The sequence below is a fragment of the Camellia sinensis genome, chromosome 1 (genome assembly GCF_055761805.1).
Source record: "Camellia sinensis isolate YWXY chromosome 1, ASM5576180v1, whole genome shotgun sequence".
NCBI lineage: Eukaryota > Viridiplantae > Streptophyta > Magnoliopsida > Ericales > Theaceae > Camellia > Camellia sinensis.
The window spans coordinates 181,577,650-181,601,399 of NC_138961.1; the positions used below are offsets into that span (position 1 = coordinate 181,577,650).

General features: G+C 40.8%; 1 long non-coding RNA gene across 1 annotated transcript; it reads left to right on the top strand.

The window, feature by feature from the left end:
- The first annotated feature begins 4,258 nt into the window (after nt 1-4,258).
- Nucleotides 4,259-10,649, top strand: LOC145790404 (uncharacterized). The gene is made up of 3 exons (XR_014329060.1): nt 4,259-4,408; nt 8,564-8,642; nt 10,575-10,649. It is a non-coding gene; the product is annotated as an uncharacterized LOC145790404 (long non-coding RNA).
- Nucleotides 10,650-23,750: the final 13,101 nt, after the last annotated feature.

Consider the following 23,750-nt stretch of genomic DNA (forward strand, 5'->3'; position numbering starts at 1 on the left):
TTGGCTCATAACCATACCACTTTACTTATAATCACTAATCACATATCTCATAACCAACATTCTTTGGCTCATAACCACATCACTTTACTTATAACCACTAATCACATATCTCATAACCAACATTCTTTGACTCATAACCACACCACTTTACTCATAACCACTAATCACATACTCATAATCAACATTCTTTGGCTCATAACCACACCACTTTACTCATAACCACTAATCACATATCTCATAACCAACATTCTTTGGCTCATAACCACACCACTTTACTTATAACCACTAATCACATACCTCATAACCAACATTCTTTGACTCATAACCACACCACTTTACTCATAACCACTAATCACATATCTCATAACCAACATTCTTTGGCTCATAACCACACCACTTTACTCATAACCACTAATCACATATCTCATAACCACATCTCATAACCAATACCTTTTGGCTCGTAACCATACCATTTTGATCATAACCACCATCACATATCTCATAACCACATCTTATAACTAACATCATTTTCACCAATAACCCCTAACTTTGATCATAACCAACTCAAAACCACTAACCACATATCTCTATTTTAGATTTACTTACTAAATACAATAAAAAGGGTAATATACAAACAATATACATTTTAAAATATTTATATACACATAGACATACATATAAATAATTTGACTAAATTTTAATAAAAAATGTGTTGAAAATTTTTATCTACGATTCACTACAAGAAAAGTGGGCTTATGAGACGGAACTTTTTTGCGACGGCACAACTTGCCGTCTCAAGCAAAAAATGTGACTTTTTGAGACGGCATAACTTGCTGTCGCCAAAAAATGTGACTTTTTGAGACGGCACTTTCTTTTCTTTATCTCTCTCATCTCTCTTCTCTTTACCTCTCTCACTTATCTCTCTCTGTTTTTCTCTCATTTATCTCTTTTCGCTTTTTTCTCTCTCTCTCTCTCTCTCTCTATCTCTCTCTTTGTCTATACCTTTTCATCCATTTTTTCATCTCCATCTCTCTCTTCTCTTTCTCTCTCTCTCTCTCTTACTCATCACTCTTCTCTCTATATTTGTCTGTCTATTTGTCTCTCTCTCTCTCTGTGTCTCTCACTCATCTATTTCTTCTCTCATTTCTTCTCTTTCTGTCTCTTTCGTTCATCTCTCTTCTCTTTATCTCTCTTGCCCATCACTCTTCTCTTAATCTCTCTCATCTCTCATCTTTCTCTGTCTCTCTCGCTCATCTCTCTATCTTTCTCTCTATCTTTCTCATTGTCTCTCTCGTTCATCTCTCTTCTCTCTATCTCTCTTTGTCTCTCTCGTGTATCTCTCTTCTCTCTGTCTCTTTTCTGTCTCTCACTCTCTATCTCTATCTCTATTTCTTTCTCTTTCTCTTTTTCTCCCTCTCTCTTCTACTACTATGTTTGCGTTGCTCACTCTCTCCCTCCCGTCTTCTCTATTTACTGAGCTCCCTCTCGATTTATCGATCCACTACAAGAAAATGCACTTTTAGCGACCACTTTGTCTCTCTCTCGCTCATCACTCTGTCTCTCTTTCTCTCTCTCTCTCTCTCTCCTTTATCTGTCTCTCATTCATCTCTCTCTCACCACCCATCTCCTCTACCACCTTCACCACTACTGCAAACGCCATTCCACCACCACCACTACTTCCACTGTCGCCACTTCACCTCTACGACTACCATGACTACTACCATTGCCACTACTCCACTACCACCACTACTACTACTACTACTATTACCTCTCATCCACCGCCGCCACTCCATCTCCCATCTCCCATACCACTACCACAACTTCATCACTAATCTCCTTCGCCATCACCACCACCACCACCACCACCACCACCTCTTATCCATCACTTTCACCACTATTGTCGCTCCCTTTCCTCTACTACAAAAAATTTGTTTGATTATGGTTTTTTAATAGAGTGTTGAATTGAGTTTTGAATTGTATGTGGAATTGAGTTTTGAAAGTTTGATGTGACATGTGAAATAAAAAAATTTGTTTGGTGATGAGTTTTCAAAATAGTTTTCAAAACTTAATTCAATATATAATTGATAATCAAATACATAACTCATAACTCGATATCCGTATTTTTGATCAACAGTCATAACCAAACTATTTTTAAAATACTCAAATAAAAAAATGTTTTTTTTTTCAATTAATTGTTTTAAAGTAATTTTTTTGAATATATTTTTTTTTCAAATCATTTTTTTTTTCAAACAACTTTTATGTCAATTATTTTCTGTCAATTAATTTTTTTGTCAATTAATTTTTTAAGCATGTATAAACATTAAAAATATTAAAAATATTTAAAAAATTAAATATTAAGAATATTAAAAATATTCCGAAAATCTAAACCTAAAAACCTCAATTTCCTCCCGTCTTTCCCCCATTTTTTTCATTTCCTTTTAGGTTTGTAGAGCCCATTACCCACCACCCGCCACCATTTTCCACTACCGTCTTCCGCCACCACCACCCACCCCCTACCACCACCTGCCACCACCACCCACCACCCGCTACCATCATCCACCAGCCACCACCGACCTGTCACCCACTCACCACCACCACCACCACCTACTTGCCACCACCACTCATTACTTACCTGCCACCACCATCCACCACCTGACACCACCAACTACCCACCACTACCAGCCACCTACCACCCACCCACCCGCTACCACCACCCATTACCACCCCCCACAACCACCCACCCGCCACCCACCTGCCACAACTACCCACCATCCACCACCATCACCACTCGCTACCACCTACCACCCGCCACCGTCACCCACCCACCCACCACCACCACCACCCGCCACCTACCCGCTATCCGCCACCCACTTGCCACCACCACCACCACCCACTCGCTACCACCCACCACCCGCCACCGTCACCCACCCACCCACCATCACCCGCCATCCACTTGCCACCACCCACCACCCACCACCCACCACCACCACCACCACCACCACTACCACTATCACCCACCTGCTACTGCCCACCACCCGCTACCATCACCCACCCGCTACCACCCACCATCCGCCACCCACCTACCACCACCTGCTACTACCACCACTACCACCCACTCGCTACCACCCATCACCCGCCACCGTCACCCACCCATCCACCGTCACCACTTTCCACCACCGTCTTCCGCCGCCACTTGCCACCACTTGCCATTTCTCACTCCTTTTTATATTTTTAAAATTTTTTAAACATTTTGTCAATTACCAAACACGTTTGTAGTTTATGTTTTTCTAAAAATAAATAAAAACCAGTTTATAAAATTTTTGTAAACATAAACTGAAAACGTAAACGTTACCAAACACAACCTAAATGATTGTCTTAGTTTAAAAATTTGAAGAAAAAACGTAAACTAAAAAAATGAGTTTACGTTTTCAGTTTTCAATTTTTTTTTTCAATTAATTTATTTTCAATTAATTTTTCAAATGATTTTTTTTGAAATAATTTTTTTTTTCAAATAAATATTTTTTAATTATTATTTTTCAATTAATTTTTTTTTTCAATTAACTTTTTTTTTCAAATAATTTTTTTTTCAATTATTTTTTCAATTAATTATTTTTTTCCCAATTAATTTTTTTTTCAATTATTTTTTTAATTAACTTTTTTCAATTATAATGTGTGTGATCCCATTGTTATAAATAATAAAAATAAATATAAATATTTTAGGCCTGAACAAATATATTTTTTAGTTTATATTTTTAAAATTTTGTAAACATTTGTTCAAACCAAACGCGTTTGTAATTTATGTTTTTCTAAAAATAAACAGAAACCAATTTATAAAATTTTTGTAAACATAAACTAAAAACGTAAATATTACCAAACACTACCTTATAGTTTTTGAAATTTTGTCTATTATGTTTATGCCAATTTATAGTGTGATTATACATTTTGTAATTGATGAGTAAAATATTTTTTTTATTAATTTTACTTAATAAAAATATATAAGAATTTATATTAAAAATAAATAAAAAAAATTGAGTATAAATTGATAAAATTATAAATTAATAATTTATTTTATTATAAGACTCTAATTATTTTAATTTTTTTTATTATGATTATTACATAATTCCCCCAAATAATTTCGGCCAAAAATTTGAACAAACATCCAAATTTCCAGTGAAAATCAAAATTCCCTCCTCTCCCTCAGACCCTTTCTTCATCCCAAACGTCTTCAAAAATTACTCTCTCTCTCTCTCTCTCTCTCTCTCTCTCTCTCTCTCTCTCTCTCTCTCTGCCCTTGCCACGGCCGAGACCTGCGCCGCCGCATCATCTACCACGGAGAAAAGCTCCCAAAGCTGTTGACAAAGATCTGTATAGGATCTCGCCGGAGCTCCTTCTCGCCAAGCACCGAAGAGTGAGTTTATTCTGCCTTTTTCTTTTCCTCCTCGTTTTAGCAAGCTACATGCCTCAATGTATGTCTCTCTTTCTCGCTCTGCTACTTGTTTCTGTCCCTTTCTCCATCTCCATTCTATGAAACCCTAGACCGAAATCCCCTTCTTCGAAACTGCCCCTTTCACGTGAACTCACTGGGTTTTATAAAATTAGGAAAATATGATTTGAATAGGTTTAGGTTTTTTATGTTTGTTAGTTGTGTTGATTCCATATATATATATACACTTGAAATTTGGCTTGTGTGAAATCTGATGTGTTGGTAATTGAATTTTGTAACCATGTAACTGATATGAGACTAATTTTTTATTTGCTTATTGAAATCTGTTTATTTTTCTAACAATTACTCTTGTGGTGGCTTGATTTTGGACATTTGCTTATTGGACTTTTGTTCTGCAACAGATTTCTAACAATCCATTCAACATACCCTATTTGCTTATTGGACTTTTGTTCTGCAACCCAACTCTGAAGAATCATGATTTGAGGCACCTTACTAGGAACATAGATTACTATTAATTCAAATAATTTGTTAAACAAAAGAAGTGTTTGTGCTATAATCAGTTGAGAGATTGCTAAAATAGGTCCATGAGATATATACCTTTTAGTTTAGGGCTACTTTTCCTTTCTTTTCTTTCTTCCCCCCTCACCTTGCATTTTGAGTTGTCTATGACTCTTTTCTGTTGGATTGATTGTTTAAATTCTGCCTTCTCAACCCTGATTTGACTAAGAACCAAACCCATTTAAGATAGTTCATCTAAATGGTTAGGCCTCCATAATCCAGGCCATAAATTTGTTGGACCTTCGGTGTAGTGTTCATAATCTCGACCTTCTTTAAATTTTTAGCATGTTCTCTTTTGGGATTGGTTAGAATTATCTATTTGTTTTGGTTTTTGAGGGAATTGTAGAGAACTATACAAGAATCGAAGTAATAAATATGTTGGGCAATTTGTGAGCTCACCTATGTCATTAATCTGGCACTGTCATATGTGATTATCTTCTTTTTGAGATGTAAAAAATGTTCAATACATATTTTCTTTACATATTATCTTCTTTTTGAGACATTTCTCGTTCTGCTTTGTTATGTTTATCTCCAAACAGGTTGCTTGTTTTATTGATTCGGCTATCATCATTTTACTTGTGTTCTTACTTCTATTCACAGGCCCAATTATTATTATTTACCTTTTGCTTTCTGCATATAATGGCTGTAGTTGATTCAAGGAGACTGATTTCAAACATTTTTTCATTTTTTTTTGGCGTTTTCTTGTTAATTAGAAGGTTCTCTAACATTTTGTGATCTATAGCTCTTACATGAGGTGTACGGTGCATCTATGTTTGTGTGCATAAGATCAAATGTTCATGGATCTACCAATTTATAAGAGACTTCCATGTTTTGTCATCAATTAGTGGATATTAAATAATATGTACTCAAGATATTTTAGTGACTGTTCTAAACAAAACAAAATGTGATTAGTCTAGTCTAGTCTAGTCTAGTCTAGTAAGCTCTCTCTATCACCAACAAGAAAAGGTTGGTTGTCTGCAAAGTCATCCCAATATATATATATATATATATTTACCTACACAAATTTGCTAGCATATATAAACACGAAAATTACTAGTTTTTTAACCATTCCATACACAGAAATCAATTAAAGTATTAAGTGATAAATCCAATTTGAAAATATTATATTAGTGAGTGAATCTATTATAATTTGTTTTTCATAATAATTATAATATTGTATTTTGTGAGTAATTTCCATATGACTTTTATAGTTGACATAAATCATAGTTCTTAAGATACACATAAATCATAATTTTTGAGATAGATTTTGGACTCGATGGGTAACATTATTAATTTATTCAAAAAAAATTTGACATAGGCAATTGAATGTAAAATTGATCAACTTCAGCATAAAATTTATTTATCTAGAGGCAATATAACTCGTATAGTTATTTATTAACAGTCCATACATTTCGTAAACATCCATCTAGTACTTTTACCACTTCAATGTTTTTTAAATTTTTTCTGTAAAACTTTATTTTTATACTACTAATACTACAGCGTAATGATTGGTTCACTGGAATGAAATTAAATAGAAAGGAATAGTTATTCCTTAGCCTCTCTCTATAGAATGATTATTCTCTCATAATAATAAGAGATGATTTTATTTGTAATATATTTTTTATAATTTTTTTAGTGAACCAAACGTGAGAATGGACATTATGTGGAATGATTATTTCATCCACTTCATTGCAATGAACCAAACATAACATAAGGGCTAAAATTATTTGGGGTCCCTATTTTTTAGATAGAATTCCAGAGCCCGAGGCGGCCTTGCCCTCCTTGCCTCAGGACCGGCCTTGGTTGGATGGTTTCTAGCTTTGGTGAAAGAGTTAGCAATGTTTGGGATAGTGACCCATTGGTTAATAGATCAATAAAATGGGGCATAGAAAATGTGGTATTGTTCATTATTTTGGAATTTGGGACCACATTGTTATTCAAATTAGCTCCAAGTTGGAAGGTCAATCTATTGGGAAGTTAGGATTCAACGTTAATTTTTGTTGTTCTTTCCATTGAATGGCAAGTAATGTAGGGTACCTTTTTCAATAGTAATATCAGTTTAGGTTAATTTCTAACAAAATTTCAGATAAACAAAAGTCTTTTCTAGGATGGTGAATTCTACAGGACAGTTTTTGTCAGGCATTTGATAGGAACAGGCAAAGATAGAAAAGGGGAATTGATGACTCTGATTTGGTCTTTAAAATGGAATCCAATGCTTTTCATGAAAAGGCAACCTCATTTTAGGGTCTAGATCCCTTATGTCTCTTACAAGAATGAGAGACTATCAGATAAATAAGAAATAGATAAAGTAATTGCAAATTTCAAAATTTAATTTTCATTTGCACCGAATACATATCTATACTCTATTAGTATGTAATTATTTTTTCGATTTTCATTTATCTGATATTTGTCCTACAAGAACTGTTATATGCCATTGATGTGTGCAGGCAAAATATAATGCCATGTTAGGTTGATTGGTATAGGGTATGTTGAATGATTGTGCACAACATCATGACTATTGTGCCTATACTCATTAATGTTGGAAAGTATGCATTTTCGACTATGTTACGATATCAATGCTAACAATCAATATGGGTGGTTGGCCATTTTGGTGGAGCACCATGAAGCTTCTTAGGAGGTCTTGGAAAATGGTTTTGAGATCATTGTCATATCTCAATATATGACTGGACTCTTTTTTCTCTTTTCTTTTCTGTTTTTTTCCTTCTTTTTTTTTTTTTTTTGGTTGATGTATTACCTTTAGCAATCTCATTCTTTTTGGTTTTCTCCTTAATTTTCTCTTCAATGCAATGTTCCAATCACAAGCATCCTTTTACGATGTGACACAAAAAGGTGAAACTCACCATTTAAAAAGTTTTGTCATTCTTTTAACAATTTTTTCTTCATGAATTGTTTGTCTTAGTGAAATAGATTTTCTTCTAAACTAAGAAATGAAAAATAGAGAAAAGACCTAAAAATTAGGATACGGGTACAACCAACATACATTCGTAAAATATATATATAATTTTTAGTATTGTATTATATATAAACTCAAACCATTTTTGAGCCAATGGCCAACCACTTTATGCTTTTTTAGTAGGTCCTACACAAAAGAAGAAGAAAATTATATGAATGTGCTTTGCTTTCTATAACGTTGAAACCATCATATTTCCTTAATGTTATGTTTGGATCATAGATTTAGCTAGGGATTTGGAAATGGAAAGGGAAAGGGAAAATGTGTGTTGAATGTAATTATAAGAACATTTGTTTATTTAATTTTTTTTTTGTATATATTTTTATTTAATTTTTTGTTGAAGTGGTCAAACGGTTGGTTGTGGTACATTTGTTTAAGTGTTTATTTATGTAATGGTTATTGAGACTTTGAACAAAGGTAGTAGACTTTCATCTTTGTTATTGTTTATGCAGTTTGTTAATGTCAAAAGATGTGCAAAATAATATTTTTTCGTACATATATTCTTTCTTTTCTCCCCACAATCATTAATTTCTTTACGTATTGTCTTCTTTACTAACTCTATTTCAATGTTCTGTTTTTGTTTGTTATAGGTCCTCAATTTCTCCATCTTAACGTAGAAGTAAAGCTATACCTCCTCCATCTCTTCGTCTCTAGCGGTTGCATTAGCAGGTGTGTTTTTTAATTTATTTGCTTTTAATTAATAGCAGGGCACTGGCGGGTGTGCTATTTTATTTATTTGTGCTGTCTTTTTTTATTTATTTGTTTATTTTAATTGATAGCAGGGCACTGGCGGGTGTGCTATTTTATTTATTTGTGTTGTCTTTTTTTATTTATTTGTTTCTTTTAATTGATAGCAGGGCACTGGCGGGTGTGCTACGTTATTTATTTGTGCTGTCTTTTTTTATTTATTTGTTTATTTTAATTGATAGCAGGGCACTGGCGGGTGTGCTATTTTATTTATTTGTGCTGTCTTTTTTTATTTATTTGTTTATTTTAATTGATAGCAGGGCACTGGCGAGTGTGCTATTTTATTTATTTGTGTTGTCTTTTTTTATTTGTTTGTTTATTTTAATTGATAGCAGGGAAATTCTGAACTGATACTTTTGCTTCCCACCCACGACAAAAATAAACATAATTTTGAGGGACTAGAGAAATGTACATGTTTGAAAAGAAAGAACTCTAGGGCAAAATTTCTTCAACTTTGGTTCGTTAAATTTTCGAGTCGATATCAAATGAGTTTTTCTCAAGCCGACTTGAAGTAGTTTGGTAGTTTTAGATTCATCAAACAGAGCTGACACCATTAGGGGTGAATGTGCTTTGCTTTCTATAATGTTGAAACCATTAGGGGTGTGCAGCGGATGGCCTGACCCGCCACACGGACCCGACCCGACGAGCTTTGGGTGGATGCGTGACCTGTGGTGGATGGATGCGGGTCTATTTTTTTTCATTTTCTCGGGTCACGGATAATCCGCCAATTCTATCTGTTCACCCGACCTGCCCGCCCTCTTATTTTCCCCCTTTTCCCCCCCTGTGTTGCCTCCTTTTTTTTTCATTTCACGTTTTGTAAACCAAGGTAATCTTCTCATTTCATCTATTGAAAGATTTTTTTTTTGATTAAAGGTTTTAATTATTTTTGTGATGTTATATATATAGTAGCGTAATATTGAAGTGATCTGGTTATGCAAATGTTTGTACTTGGACTCTGTTTTACTTATCTTGAGACCCATTTAGCTCTTAGATTAGTGTTTGCTTAAGATCATTTTCAGCCCTTCACCAATTTTTTCATCTAATTTGGTTCCAAATTTGAGTAAAAAGTTTGATTTGATATTAACTACTCCAATCCTTTCATCAATTTTCCATCGAAATCTTTTTAAATTTTCTCCTCTTATCCAAACAATTAAAAATAATTCCTATTACCTCTAATAAGGGACCTCCTCATTGGTGTCTTGTGATTGGTTTTTTTTTAACTTGCTTGTTTTTCAACTTTGTCCTCTATTTTTTTCCACTTTCTGATTAAATTTATAATGTAGTATTTGTTTTGGTTAAGTCACAAAAGTATAACTAAGCTTGACCAAATTCATTGTTTATTATTGGTAAATCATTTGGGATATTTTTTTTTTTCCAGTAATGATTTCAGTCAGTGATTTGAAATCTTACGTGTATTGAGGCTATCATATGTCAAGTTGTTGATTCTGCTTCAGCAGCAAACCAATCTGTGTATTGTGTGTTCATGGCAGCACAACATCTCAGTATTGTATTACCTTTTTACTTATTGTTGGCTCTTGGTCCAATATTGATAGCTTTTTTAAACATACTCATGTGCATATTAATGTGCTTTGCATAGTTTAAAAATGAGTATTTGTTAATTTCCCTTGAAGTCAATAATGTGAGCTTGAGGTGTTTAAAGCAAAGTGAGAGTGATGAAAACATCTCCACCACTGTTCGACAACCTTGTGCAGTTTAACATGCAATTCTTTTGCTATTAGTCTCGAAAGTGTGTGCATCAGATTGGTATAATGGGCTGGAGCAATCAACTTTGCATTACACGTTATGACATTAGCTCAGGCTTTAATTGGTTTTGGTTTTTGCTCTGTGATGCAGATAGCTCTGTTTGTTTCCTCCGGTGATGCTGTGCAGCCGGGTTGGCTTTTAACATTCCTCAAACGCACAAATCAGAGAAATGTGAATGCATCTAGTTAAGGTTTGTGGCTTTAGAGTTGAAGTAATGTTTACTTTTGTTATAGCGACCCCGGTCTTTTCTCTTTAAATTATTGTATCCGGACTTAGGTTCCGTGGATCCTGTCATTACTTATTGGTTGTTGTTGTCCTTTAATCTCTTTGTATTTGAAGTATAGGTTGGGTTGGGCGGGTCTGTTACAGGTTGGTTGATTTTAGATGCCAATAGGTGATGCCCAGATTTTGGCCTTTACGCTCGAGCGGAAGTTTTAACGCTCGAGCGGTCCCTTCGTTGTTGCTTCTCCGCTCGAGCGGTAATTTTGACGCTCGAGCGTGATTTTCCATCTCCCAGTATTTTGCTCTGCAGTTCTTCCGCTCGAGCGGTAGTTTTTACGCTCGAGCGTGATCCCTTGTTTTTGCTCCTCCGCTCGAGCGGGGAGTTTGACGCTCGAGCGGGTGCCAGCGCCTGCAAAACTTCTGGAAGGGTGCAATCGACGCTCGAGCGGCTTTCTTCACGCTCGAGCATGATTCTTTGTCTTACGCTCGAGCGGGGCTTTCTACGCTCGAGCGTAGAGTCGATTATATCAGTCCGTGATTTCACTTTTTGGATCACTTTTTGACCTACTTTTCCTTCATAACTTTTTAAAAACCGCCCCTGGAGTGTTTTTATCTCTCTCTCTCTCCCTCCCTCTACACACCTTCTCTCTTTCGATTGATCTACTTAGAGTGAGTTTCTACCTTAGATCCTTTATTAAAAAGTTAGAGTGGGTTGAGGGCTTCGTTTTAATCTGAGAAACTTGGGATTTGGAGCACGTTGGTCTTTGGTCTTCATCTCCATCTTCTCAATACGGGTTATTTTCTTCGAGGTAGGGATTTTCCTACTCCATTTTATATGTTTTGTTCTAAGTTTGGTATTTTGATAGGTTGGGGACACTTTGAAAATTTTGGGAACAAAACCTAGTTGAATTGCTAAATTGATTTGAGTAATTAATTTAAGGAAATTGGGGAAATTGGTTAAATCCATGAAATTGGGGAATTTATTGATTAAATGGTGTAGTTGGTTAATATAAATCACTCGCCTATTGAATTGTTGGTATATTTATTTTTCGAGTCTAGAAATAACTGTTTTGGGCTATCGGTGGAGGATAGTCGTGCTTGTTGTAGACATTGCATGCGGATTAGGGAAAATTGAAACTAATCAATTTGTTAAGTCATAAATTTAGACTATTGAATTAATACAGAAATTACATGTATTGATTGAGCATTGCATATGCATATTGTTTGGGAGGAGATAGGGGATGTACTCCACGGTTTAGGGGAAGATAGGGGATGGACCTCTAAACCGGATTTTTGTTTGGGAGGAGATAGGGGATGGACTCCATTAGCACCATATTTATGTGTGCTTATTATATTGAAGTGTTTTTACATGATTATTGATACAGCACTAAAATGTGTATCAAATGGGAAGTATGAAGTGTTTTGATATGAGCATGAGTCTCATTTGTTTTGTTGATATTGGAAGTAATGTGAATATGATATATAATTCACTGTTGTAAGTTTGGCCAGGTTCAGAGCCATGTTGATAATAATGGAAAGTGAAATATGTCTTAGACATTAGTGTCATGAGACTGTTTAATGATAAAATTGATTATCTTGGTTAACCATCTATTAAATGCTATAGCTTTATTCAATGCTTATATTTGGTTTAGTATTTTTCTACTGGGCTGTGGCTCACCCTTTATGGGAACATCATTTTCAGGTTCAGGTGATAAGCTACCTCCACGGACTTAGCCTGGAAGGATTTGATGTTTGGGATTTTGAAGACTTGTCTTTAGTTATATGTTTTACTTTGTTATTTTTTTTGAGATTTCATGTAAACATTCAAGCCTAGGGCTTAACTTGTAAATGAGTTAGTACTCATCCTTTTTGTGTCCAAGTGTTAGCTTGGAAAGATGTAAGCCCTTAGGGCATTTATTTTGATGTTGCAGGATGTTACATGTGATGTCTTTCAATAAGAATACTCTGATGAATAACCCAAATGATTCGTTTTCTTTTATAAATGCATGTTAATGTTATGGTTATTATGGGTTTATTTGAGGGCGTCACAACTTGGTATCAGAGCGTACCGGGTTCGAATACTTTGGGTACGTGGGAAGTGATTAGTATCACAATGGGTTCGTCTCGCTTGATAGAGACTTAGATGTACTGTTATGTGCTTATATGATAGCATGTTTATGTGATTATGTGGGTATGGAACGTAGTTTCTTGGATGTTAATTGGACCCTTGAGTTTCTAGTAGTCTTGTTGGAAAGGCACTTGATCAATGCTATTTCCAACCGGAACTATAGTAACGCTTCGGGACTATTATTATCCAGGAATGAAATTCGTAGGTGCTTATGTGATTATGTGCTTACGTGGAATGAATTATTTTTGTCCAATGCATTAGGACGCGAGTGTTTAGTTTCAGCACATTTATTAATGTGCTAACGTCTTTGTTTGTTTCCTTTATTAGGATGTCAGGACGAGGACGAGGACGCGGTAGGCGTGGTAGGCCGGGTAGGCAGGAGGTACCGGTGCCAGAGGAGATTCCGGCAGTTCATGAGGGAATTGGCCAGGCCAATGTGGCCGAGCCAGTAGGCCAGCAGGTTATGGGCACTTTAGCCCGAGAGATAGCAGGGGAATTCAGGGAGTCGGTAGGCATTCTTAGGGCTGAGAATCAAGCCCAAGTTGTTGTTGCGGATGCAGGACCTTCCTTTCTGAAGAGGGAGTTCTTTCGGTCTAATCCGGATGAATTTGTGGGTGATCCTAAAGAGCCGCTTAAGGCAGATGAATGGCTCGAACAGACAACGAAGACGTTTGAGATGCTTGGCATCGAAGACGAGGGGTTGAAGGTGACCTTGGCATCATTCCAGTTGAAGGGGGATGCGGGTCAGTGGTGGAAGTTCACTAAGGGGCGTATAGGAGGTACATGGGAGGCTTTTGTGAATGCTTTCCAGGAGAAGTTCTTATCTCCAGCAGTTAGGGAGAAGCTGAGAGACCAGTTCTGCCAGCTTAAGCAGTCGAGTTCTTCAGTGGCCGAGTTTGAGGCTGCATTTACTAGTTTGTCCAGGTTTGCACCTGAATTGGTGGCGTCTGAGGAACGCCGTTGTATTGAGTTTGAGAGGAAGTTGAGGCGTGGCCTCAAGCTGAGAGTTGGGGGAACTATGATTCGGGATTATGGGCGGTTGGTTGATGCTGCAGCCCACATGGAAATCATGATGCAGGAGGAGGAGGAAGGACAGAAGGGCTCCAAGAGGAGTCAGGATGGTCAGAGTGATGGTAGGAGACAGAAGGGTTTTAATCCCCAACAGTCTCAGAGTAGCTTTTCTAGATCGACTTTTCCTGTGCCGAGTGCTAGTTCGGGGAAAGGCAGTCAAGGAGACATTACCTGCTTCAAGTGTGGCCAGCTGGGCCACAAGTTTCCAGTTTGTCCTCAGAGGGGAGGAGTGCAGAGAGCAGCATCATCTTTGGCTCGATCTCAGAGCCAGAGTCAGGGTAGAGGCCAGCCACTCTCGTGTTATCAGTGTGGTCAGCCAGGGCATATGAAGAGGTATTGCCCGCAGTTGGGTGGCACACCTGGTGCATCTGGTTTGAGGCAGATTCAGGTTCAACAGCCAGCTCAGTCGGGTCAGGCCTCGAGGGCCAATCAGGGGGCTTCATCGTCTCAGTCGGTGCAGCAATCTTATGCTCCTAGGGGTGAGCAGGTTGATCAGAGGTCATCTGGGCGCGTGTATGCTGTTACCACGCAGGATCTTGTACCGGCTCCATCTGTTGTGAGAGGTACTTTCTTGTTTTGCAACTCGGTTGCTAATGTTTTGATTGATACGGGTGCATCTCATTCCTTTGTGTCTGCTGCATTTGCATCTGTTTTGGAGTTGGAGTTAGCACAGTTAGCATCTCCTATTTGTGTAGTGTCGCCTCTTGGGGGTGAATTGATTTTGAAACACGGTGTTAGGGGTTGTGATATAGAGGTTGATTACCATAGAATCCCATTTTCCTTTGTAGTTATGCCTATGAGAGGTTTCGATGTTATTTTGGGTATGGACTGGTTATCGTCATACCGGGCAGTTATTGATTGCTACCGCCAGAGAGTCACTTGTTGTACCGTGAATGGTGAGTGTTTTCATTTTCTGGGGGACCGTGTTGGTAGTGTTTTGCCACCGGGGTATGTTCCGCGAGGACGGAGTGAGCTTAGTGGTCTACTTGCTAACCTTTCGATTAGTGAGGACGGTGAGACTCAGATCGTGTTGCCAAGGGTGGTGTGTGAGTACTCGGACGTTTTTCCCGAGGATCTTGTTGGTTTGCCACCGCATCGAAGATTGAATTCTCTATTGACTTAGTGCCCGGCACGGCGCCGATTTCTATGGCACCTTATCGTTTTGCCCCAGCTGAGTTAGTTGAGTTGAAGACCCAACTCCAGGAGTTGCTAGATAAAGGCTTTATACGTCCTAGTGTTTCGCCTTGGGGAGCACCGGCCCTCTTTGTTAAAAAGAAAGGTGGTGCTTTGAGACTTTGTATAGATTACCGGAAATTGAATCGGGCTACGGTTAAGAATAAGTACCCTATGCCCCGTATAGATGATCTGTTCGATCAGTTGAAAGGTTCCCGTTGTTTCTCGAAGATAGACTTGAGATCAGGTTATCATCAGTTGAGAGTCAGGGAGGAGGATATTCCAAAGACGGCATTCCGTACGCGGTATGGCCACTATGAGTTTTTGGTGATGCCATTTGGGCTTACCAATGCACCGGCAGTATTTATGGATTTGATGAACCGGATATTCCGGGAATTTCTAGATCGTTTTGTAGTCGTCTTCGTGGACGACATCCTTATCTATTCACCTTCAGAGGAAGAGCACGAGGAACACTTGAGGGTGTGTAGACACCCCATTTTTGACCGACCTTAAGACTCAGACGTCACCAGTTGAGCGCTTGGTGATGTTGCATGATGTGCTCGTTCAGAAGTTTCGGAGTTGCGGCCGTGAGCCCTGCCTCCGGACTCCCGAACCCTTTTCTGTGCCTTGTCTCGGTTTGCGAACCAGACTCGGTTTTCTCTGTTTCTTTTCCTGAGGGGAGGGAGAGGTCCTGTAGACCATCTCTCAATGTCCGTAGGCTACATTTGGTGGCCGTAGGCCATTTTTCCCATTTCGGAGTCCGGTTCCCGGTTTTCGGAGCCGTCAGGCCGTGTGCCTCGGTTCGGGACCGCTTAACCATCTCCTATTGCTCTGATTTTTGGCATACTTCCTATTTGCTCCCTGTTGAGGGACACTGGGGGTTGAGAAACCCACTTCGAGGTCGAATGCCATTTTCGATGCTTAACAGCCCATTTTCGGGACCCCGAACTGCGTGTTTTGGCCCCGGAACTTTCGTTTTGCAACGGTTTTCCTTCATTTTTGGTAGGTACCTCTGTTTTATCACAGGGAAGGTCACTGAAGGGTGGGAGGCTAGTAATTGTTGCAGCAACCAGTTATCTCTCCTCCGGAGCCTCCCGGCGCCCGTTTTTCGCACTTCCGGGCTAATGTTGAACACCCTAGGGTTAGTGTTGCCAACTTTCAACCACATATTTGTGATGTACACACATGGGAGGCCACTAAAAAGTGGTGGCCGACCATTAATTCAACTTGACCCTTTTGACCCCTAGCTGGCCGGCTAGGGGGGGTGGCTGGCCGGCTAGGGGAGGTGGCTGGCCGGCTAGGGGGTGTGGCTGGCCGGCCACCTGCAGAAAAAGTGATAGGCCGGCCGTGTTCCTTGCACTGTGCACTTTACAGCTGTGGGGCAATATCCCCCAGATATTTTCTGTGTCCGGGGGATATTTTGTGGGGGAGTTTTACCCTCCTTTTTGCCCCACCTTTACACCCTCTTTTTGTCCATATAACCAGCTGGTGGCCTCACTTCTAAGGGTTAGAAAATTTACTCTTCAAGCTTCCATAGCCAACTCCATCTTCTTCCTCCTCAATTCTTCAAAAAACCCTAACTCCCTAACCATCATTCCTTCTACACCACCAAGCTCTACCACCACCATCTCATTTCCAGCAGCAAGGAGGGATTCTTGAAGGCTAAAGAAGCTGCAAATCCATCCAAGAAGCAACAAAAGCTTGAATCTTCAAGGGTAAGTTACACTTTGATCCTTTTGACCCTTTTCCTTGATCTATTTCTAAGCCTCATTTATTTTTGGTTTCAAGCTTCGGCCCTAACTGAAAAGGGCCATATTTTGAGCTCATCTTCACTTCTCATTAAGGGCTCAACCCTGTTTGAGCCCTCCATAATATACTTGCTTCATTGATCATCTTGTATGTTATGATTTTGCATGCTATTTTTGGCCCGTAAGCAATCTGTTTTTGAGCATGTTATAAACTGATATAAGGCTTATTTTGATCCCCTCTTCAACATTGGAGAAGGGCTCAACATTGTTTGGTGTCTCTATGTGTCACTTGTAGTTATATCCCTTGTTTGGCTCCATTTTTGCATAAATTGGTAGCCCTCTTTGCTTCTGTTTTTGGACCTTGGTCCGAACTGAAAGTGGTCTTATTTTGGCCTATACTTCATGTTTCATTCACACTTTTTTTCTGTTTGGTGATTATTTTGTATACTTCATGTTTTAACACCTTTTGAGCCTCATTTTGCATCATATTTTTAGCATGTTTTTATACTGATTTTGAGGCTTCCATATACTGTAAATGTTCATATTTTTGGTCCATCTTCAGTGTTGTAGAAGGAAATGTTTTAGTTTGAGTTTTGCTTATATCACTTGCTTCATTACCCCTCTTTTGGCCCCTATTCTTGCATGCTATGTTTCCTTTACCTACGCTTGCTGTTTGGCCATGTTTATAACTGTGAAAGTGCATCTTTTGGGACTGTCTAGCTTCTGTCTTTGCATTGCATGTCCATATTGTGCATGTTTGATATAGCTATAGGCCATTTCGGGTGCCTAATGTTGCATTTCGGGACATTTCCTTGCATTTCATGTCATTTCGCTTCATTTCGGGGCTGTTTTCCCCCATATTTTAGTGCTGAAATTTCATTAGTATGCTTGCATATCATTTTTGCCACATTTCATCGCGTTTTGCATTGCCTCGGTTTGCGTGCCCGTGTGCACGCATTTCGAGGCACCTCATTTTCTGCCATCGGCATCCGATGTGAGTGTGGCTGAGGTTCATTCATGTTGGTATAAGCCCACTTGTCATTTCCATGTCATTTCATCACATTTTATCACCGCCTCGGTTTGCGTGCCGGTGTGCACGCATTTCGAGGCACTTCATTTTTATCCGCTGGCATCCGATGTGAGTGTGGCTGAGGCTCACTCATGTTGGTATAAGCCCACTTGTCATTTCCATGCCATTTCATTGCATTTTATCATTGCCTCGGTTTGCGTGCCCGCGTGCACGTATTTCGAGACACATATCATTGCCTCGGTTTGCGTGCCCGCGTGCATGTATTTCGAGACACATATCATTGCCTCGGTTTGCGTGCCCGCGTGCACGTATTTCGAGACACATATCATTGCCTCAGTTTGCGTGCCCGCGTGCACGTATTTCGAGGCACATATCATTGTCTCGGTTTGCGTGCCCACGTGCACGTATTTCGAGGCACATATCATTTTCTCGGTTTGCGTGCCCGCGTGCACGTATTTCGAGACACATACCATTGCCTCGGTTTGTGTGCCCGTGTGCACGCATTTCAAGACACCTCATTTTCATAGCATTCTGTCATTTTCTCGGTTTGCTTGCCCGTGTGCACGCTTTTCGAGGCATCTCATTTTCATTACATAACATCATATCATCGCCTCGGTTTGCGTGCCCGCGTGCACGCATTTCGAGACACATATCATCGCCTCATTTTGCGTGCCCGCGTGCCCGCATTTCGAGACACGTATCACCGCCTCGGTTTGCGTGCCCGTGTGCACGCATTTCGAGACACGTATCACCGCCTCGGTTTGCGTGCCCGTGTGCACGCATTTCGAGACACGTATCATCGGCTCGGTTTGCGTGCCCGCATGCACGTATTTCGAGACACGTATCATCGACTCGGTTTGCGTGCCCGCGTGTACGTATTTCGAGACACATATCATCACCTCGGTTTGCGTGCCCGCGTGCACGCATTTCGAGACACGTATCATCGGCTCGGTTTGCGTGCCCGCGTGCACGTATTTTGAGACACATATCATCGCCTCGGTTTGTGTGCCCGCATGCACGCATTTCGAGACACGTATCACTGCCTCGGTTTGCGTGCCCGCATACACGCATTTCGAGACACGTATCATATCGCCTCGGTTTGCGTGCCCTGTGCACGTATTTCGAGGCACCTCATTTTCATTGCATTCGTGCATTTTCTCGATTTGCGTGCCTGCGTGCACGCATTTCGAGGCATTTCATTTCCATAACATTGAGTATGTTAGGATTATATCTTAGTTGCATTTCATGCATATCATGCATATTGCATCGTGTTCGGCATAGGAGTTAGCCCGGGCACGGGAAACGAGGTACATTTCGTACTCCGAGTGACGGAATGTGTCTCAATTCCCCAGTCACCGACACTCCGGATTATCCTTGATGGAGTTAGGTTTTAGCTGTAATTTCATGTGCATTCATCCTATATTGAGTTGTGCATTTCGACTCCTCTGTCATCATGCCTCGGTATGCGTGATTGGTGGCACGAGGATCGAGACATGCATATATTTGTGCAAATACATTGCTATGCCCCTTTCCTGCTCTCTGTTACAGCAAAATCAGGAATCAGCAACTTTCCGGGACTTGGCACGCTTTTCAAGAACAACAGGTGTAAACAGAGGCTAATTGGGGCATTCCGGTGAATTTCCGCGCAAGACAACCCGGACGTGCATCATTCACCAGAAGCAAGATAGTCCCTGGCTTGCACGCCAGTTTATTTGCTTTCTAGTTAATTCATTAATTAATTAGAATTCTGTAATATTTTGGACTGTCATATTCTTTTATTCGGACTGTAATATTTGGACTGTAATATTCTTTTATTTGGGACTGTATATTTATTCGGACCCTCTGCGCGAGGGCCACAACTGTAATAAGTGTGCGTGTGTGTGTTGTATGTCTTCCAACCCCACGTCTTTCTCCCTTTTATTTATCCGCTTTTGATGGTTAGATTAGGGCATGTTTAAATTAGCATACAGTATGACAGCATGTTTGCATCATTCATCTGTATTGCATGCACCGGGCTCGGCGCATCATACTAACTGCATTATACTTTCAATTTCAAAGTTGAATACATGATAGTTGTAGCATTTCATATACCATCTTAGAATAGCCGAGCCTGCTATAGTTGCATTCTGCATGTGTCACATTAGGCATTTCTGTATATTTAGGATCATGCATGATTTCTAATAAATTCCTATTTTGGCTTGGAGTACTCGGTAAGTTTTATGCTTTAGCATCCTTGCATGTGTGTGAGTGACTGCCATGAATAGCATGCTTACCATGAGGCTATGTGCTTATATGAAATATCTGCCTGAATGCCTGTGGGTGAAGGTTGGGTTACTTGAATTGGGACAATTCATCAAATGTTTGTTTTAAGCCCACTAGATAGTGGCAAAACCATCTTTTCCAAAAGCCCACCTGAGGGTGGCAAATCCGTGTCTTAGCCTACCTGCGGGTAGCACCATCAAACCATTTTCAAATAAACAAGCATGAAATGTTTTGTTCCAATTCGGACGACCCAGTCTATATTTATATACTGCGAGCATCACATAGTAACCTAGGCTAATAACCGGAATAAGAACATACAATGTTTTCAAAAATTGATATCATGGTTAGTAGAGGCCGGTCTTTGACCGGGCGAGCGGGGGTGCTCACGAAGTGACCTTCCCCAATCGTACCCAAGTTCCCGAGCCAAGGCAACTTTGGTGATGACGGACACGTGGCCTTTGGCACCGAGTCAGGGTTTCCTAAATTTCCCATTAACAAATATTTAGGTGGCGACTCTGTATCTGGCAAAGCAGTCCATGTTTGGCACTTCTTCAAAAATCTGTTTTTCTTAAAACGATTTGCTGGATTTGGACTCTTTGGTTCAGACTTAGAACCGTGACAACAAAGCCGAGAGTCCGAGCTGTAGCGAGGGTCCCCCGCGGGCTTGTTACAGTTTCTGGCGACTCCGCTGGGGATTTAGAGAACTTGACTCGAACTCTTGATATCTGTTTTTGACTACACTTGTGTGTTTCTTTGCATTGCATTTGCATTGGTGCGCCTAGGACACCGTGTTTGCCATCTGCTATTCCTGAACGGTTTGCCGGAGGCTTGTCTTGTCAAGGCATGACCATAAGGCTGACCGGTTGTGGGCTCTGCCAGTATAGGAACACAAACCCCGGTTTTACCGGGGCACCCCCTTTGACCATTCGACCTAGTGCATATTCGGATCCATAGTGACCATTCCAAATTAGGACAGGTTGCTTACCCGTTTATAGGTTGTTTGAAGCCGCTGTGTGCGTAGTGAAACCCTAGCTCCTGACAAAATAGGACAGGGAAACCCTACCCCTTCATAGGGGTGTTTTGGCTCTCACTTATCTGTTATGTGCTTTAGAGTGCGTCTCTACAGGAATGCATGTATCAGTTTGCAAGTCTGGGCATCAGGCCTGCGGGCATTACTATCAGTATTTGGGAGTCAGTTTTACCTGTGGGTATCAAACTCAGTTTTTGAGGCCGAATTTTGGGGCAGAATTCAGTAGAGGGCACACTTATTCAACTATGCTCGTATCTATTCAGATGGAATCAGGCTGAGATGCTGTCTGTTTTCTCTTTTGCTAGGTAGTCTGGGAACCATAGCTTCAGAAGGCTCCGATATCCCCCGAGGTTCATCGAACTTGTGCTGATAGACTTTGTTAGGTCAGAAATTCAATCCAAGGGCAACCAGTGTTCTTTCGCTGAGGCAAGGTAAAGAAAGGCCGGTCAGGGCTCATCTGTTCATCTAATCCGTCAGTCGCCAGTCACATCACCTTTGTTCAGACTCAGCAGACCGTGATGGCACAAGGTTCGGAAGAATTTGCGGCCGTGACAGCAGCGCTAAGTCAGGGAACTACCATGCAGGCTGAGACCAGTATTGAAACGCAGCGCCCATCTGGGGCATCTGCCTCACATCCAGCTTTGGGAACCCAGCCGAACTTTGACCCAATTCCGCCAGTTGAAGACTCGCAGTGTCTGAATCCTCGAGAAGGGTTGGCTCAAGCTCAGGTGCTCAGACCTCTGGTGCAGCCTAATGAGAAAACTCAACCCTTTCATGTTGATGAGTTCAATCCGACTGCAGTGAAAATTGCAAACCTTGAGAAGCAATTCAAAAAGGCACAGGGCCTTAACTCCATTCCTGGTATTGAGGATGGGCACACCGAGGCTACCATCCGGCTCCCAGACAGATTCAAAATGCCATATATCGACCGTTTCGACGGGTCTGGAGATCCAACGGTACATATTCGACTTTTCTTGGATGTCCTAAAACCGATGGGTCTGACTAAGCCACAAAAACTCTCTCTGTATGGAAGAACCCTGTCGGGTGTAGCAGCTACCTGGTATACCAAATTGGAGGATACAGTGAAGCAAAACTGGGAAGAACTGGCTGAGGCCTTTGTCGATCAGTATTCCTACAATACCCAAGTTGAAATGACCATCCAAGAGCTTGAAGCAACTCGCCAGAACCCAACAGAGCCTTTTGTGAAATTTGTTGCAAGGTGGAGAGCAAAGGCAGCACAAATGACAGATCGTCGCCCTTCTGAGAAGGATCAAGTGCAGATGATGGTCCGAAACCTCGAGCATGATATGTTGCAAAAGTTGATAGTCGCTCCACTATTCACTTTCAAAAGTTTGCATGAACTGGGGGTTCAAGTCGAGAATGCGTTCAACAGTGGGATCATTCCCAGGACAAGGGAACTAACAAGGAAGGTGATTTCAGGGAGTACCAATGCTGGTAGCAGCGCTATTCCCAAACCCACCGAAATCAATACAGTCACCACAGCCAACCCTTTTGCCAAACCAAGCCTACAAACAACTGGCCCAGTCCGAGCTCAGGGTAGAACTTTCACCCCCCTCTATATGAGCCTGACTAGCACACTAAAAGCCTTGATGGAAAAAGGGCATCTCAAACCCCTCGATCCTCAACCTCTTCCCGACCCACTCCCAGCCAGACATAACCCCGCCAAGTACTGTATGTACCATCAGCAGCGTGGTCATGGCACCGACCGTTGCTACCGCCTTCGTCATGAGGTCCAAAATCTCATCGACAACCGGACGATAGCTCCACCTTCAGACCCCAATGACCAAACATCTCCTGCCTACCTCAATCACATCCACATACTGCCATCCACCTTTGACCCCAGTATATACATCACCCCGGCCCATCTACCCAAGCCTGAGGTGTTTATCCCAGAAAGCATGGACTTATGCATGATGGGAACACCCGAACCTCAACCATCTCAAACCCATGAACCCACTACTTCTGAGTTGATGGGAATGATTAAAGATCTTCAAAAAAACCGTGATGGATCTGGCCTCCGGGACATTGGCTCCATCATCGACCATACCACATACCGGGAACTTCATGTCAAAAGACTCCCCGATGTTGGGACGAGCTGCATTTGAGGAAGGCCAATCCCTTGGCAAAGTGGAAGCGACTGGTAAGAGCAAGGTAGGGGCAGGCATTGGTCCCCATGAACACCTTCGGTGGGGTATTGAGGCTTTGAAAGCCGAAGGGCTGAACAAGCAGCAAGTACTCGCAGTTGTTGCAGAAATTGTAGATAACACTTTCGCCACTCAGCATGAGATTAGTCTGAATCAAGGGGCAATCCGGGAGAAGGGCCGCTGTACCAGGAATGTTCCTTTCAGCTCTAAACCCTTACTCGGAAGAGATCAGCAAACCAGGCCAGCACCTGCCAATCCCTTTGCTGGTGCACCCAGTAAAAATCCACAAACCTCAAAATACCCACCTCGAGGCCAGAGGGTGTTCGCACCACTATACATGTCTCTATCAGCGGCCTTTAGGATCTTGGTTAGAGAGGGGGATTTGAAGCCCCTGGAGCCGCAGCCATTACCAAAGAACCTCCCTCTCTTGCACAACC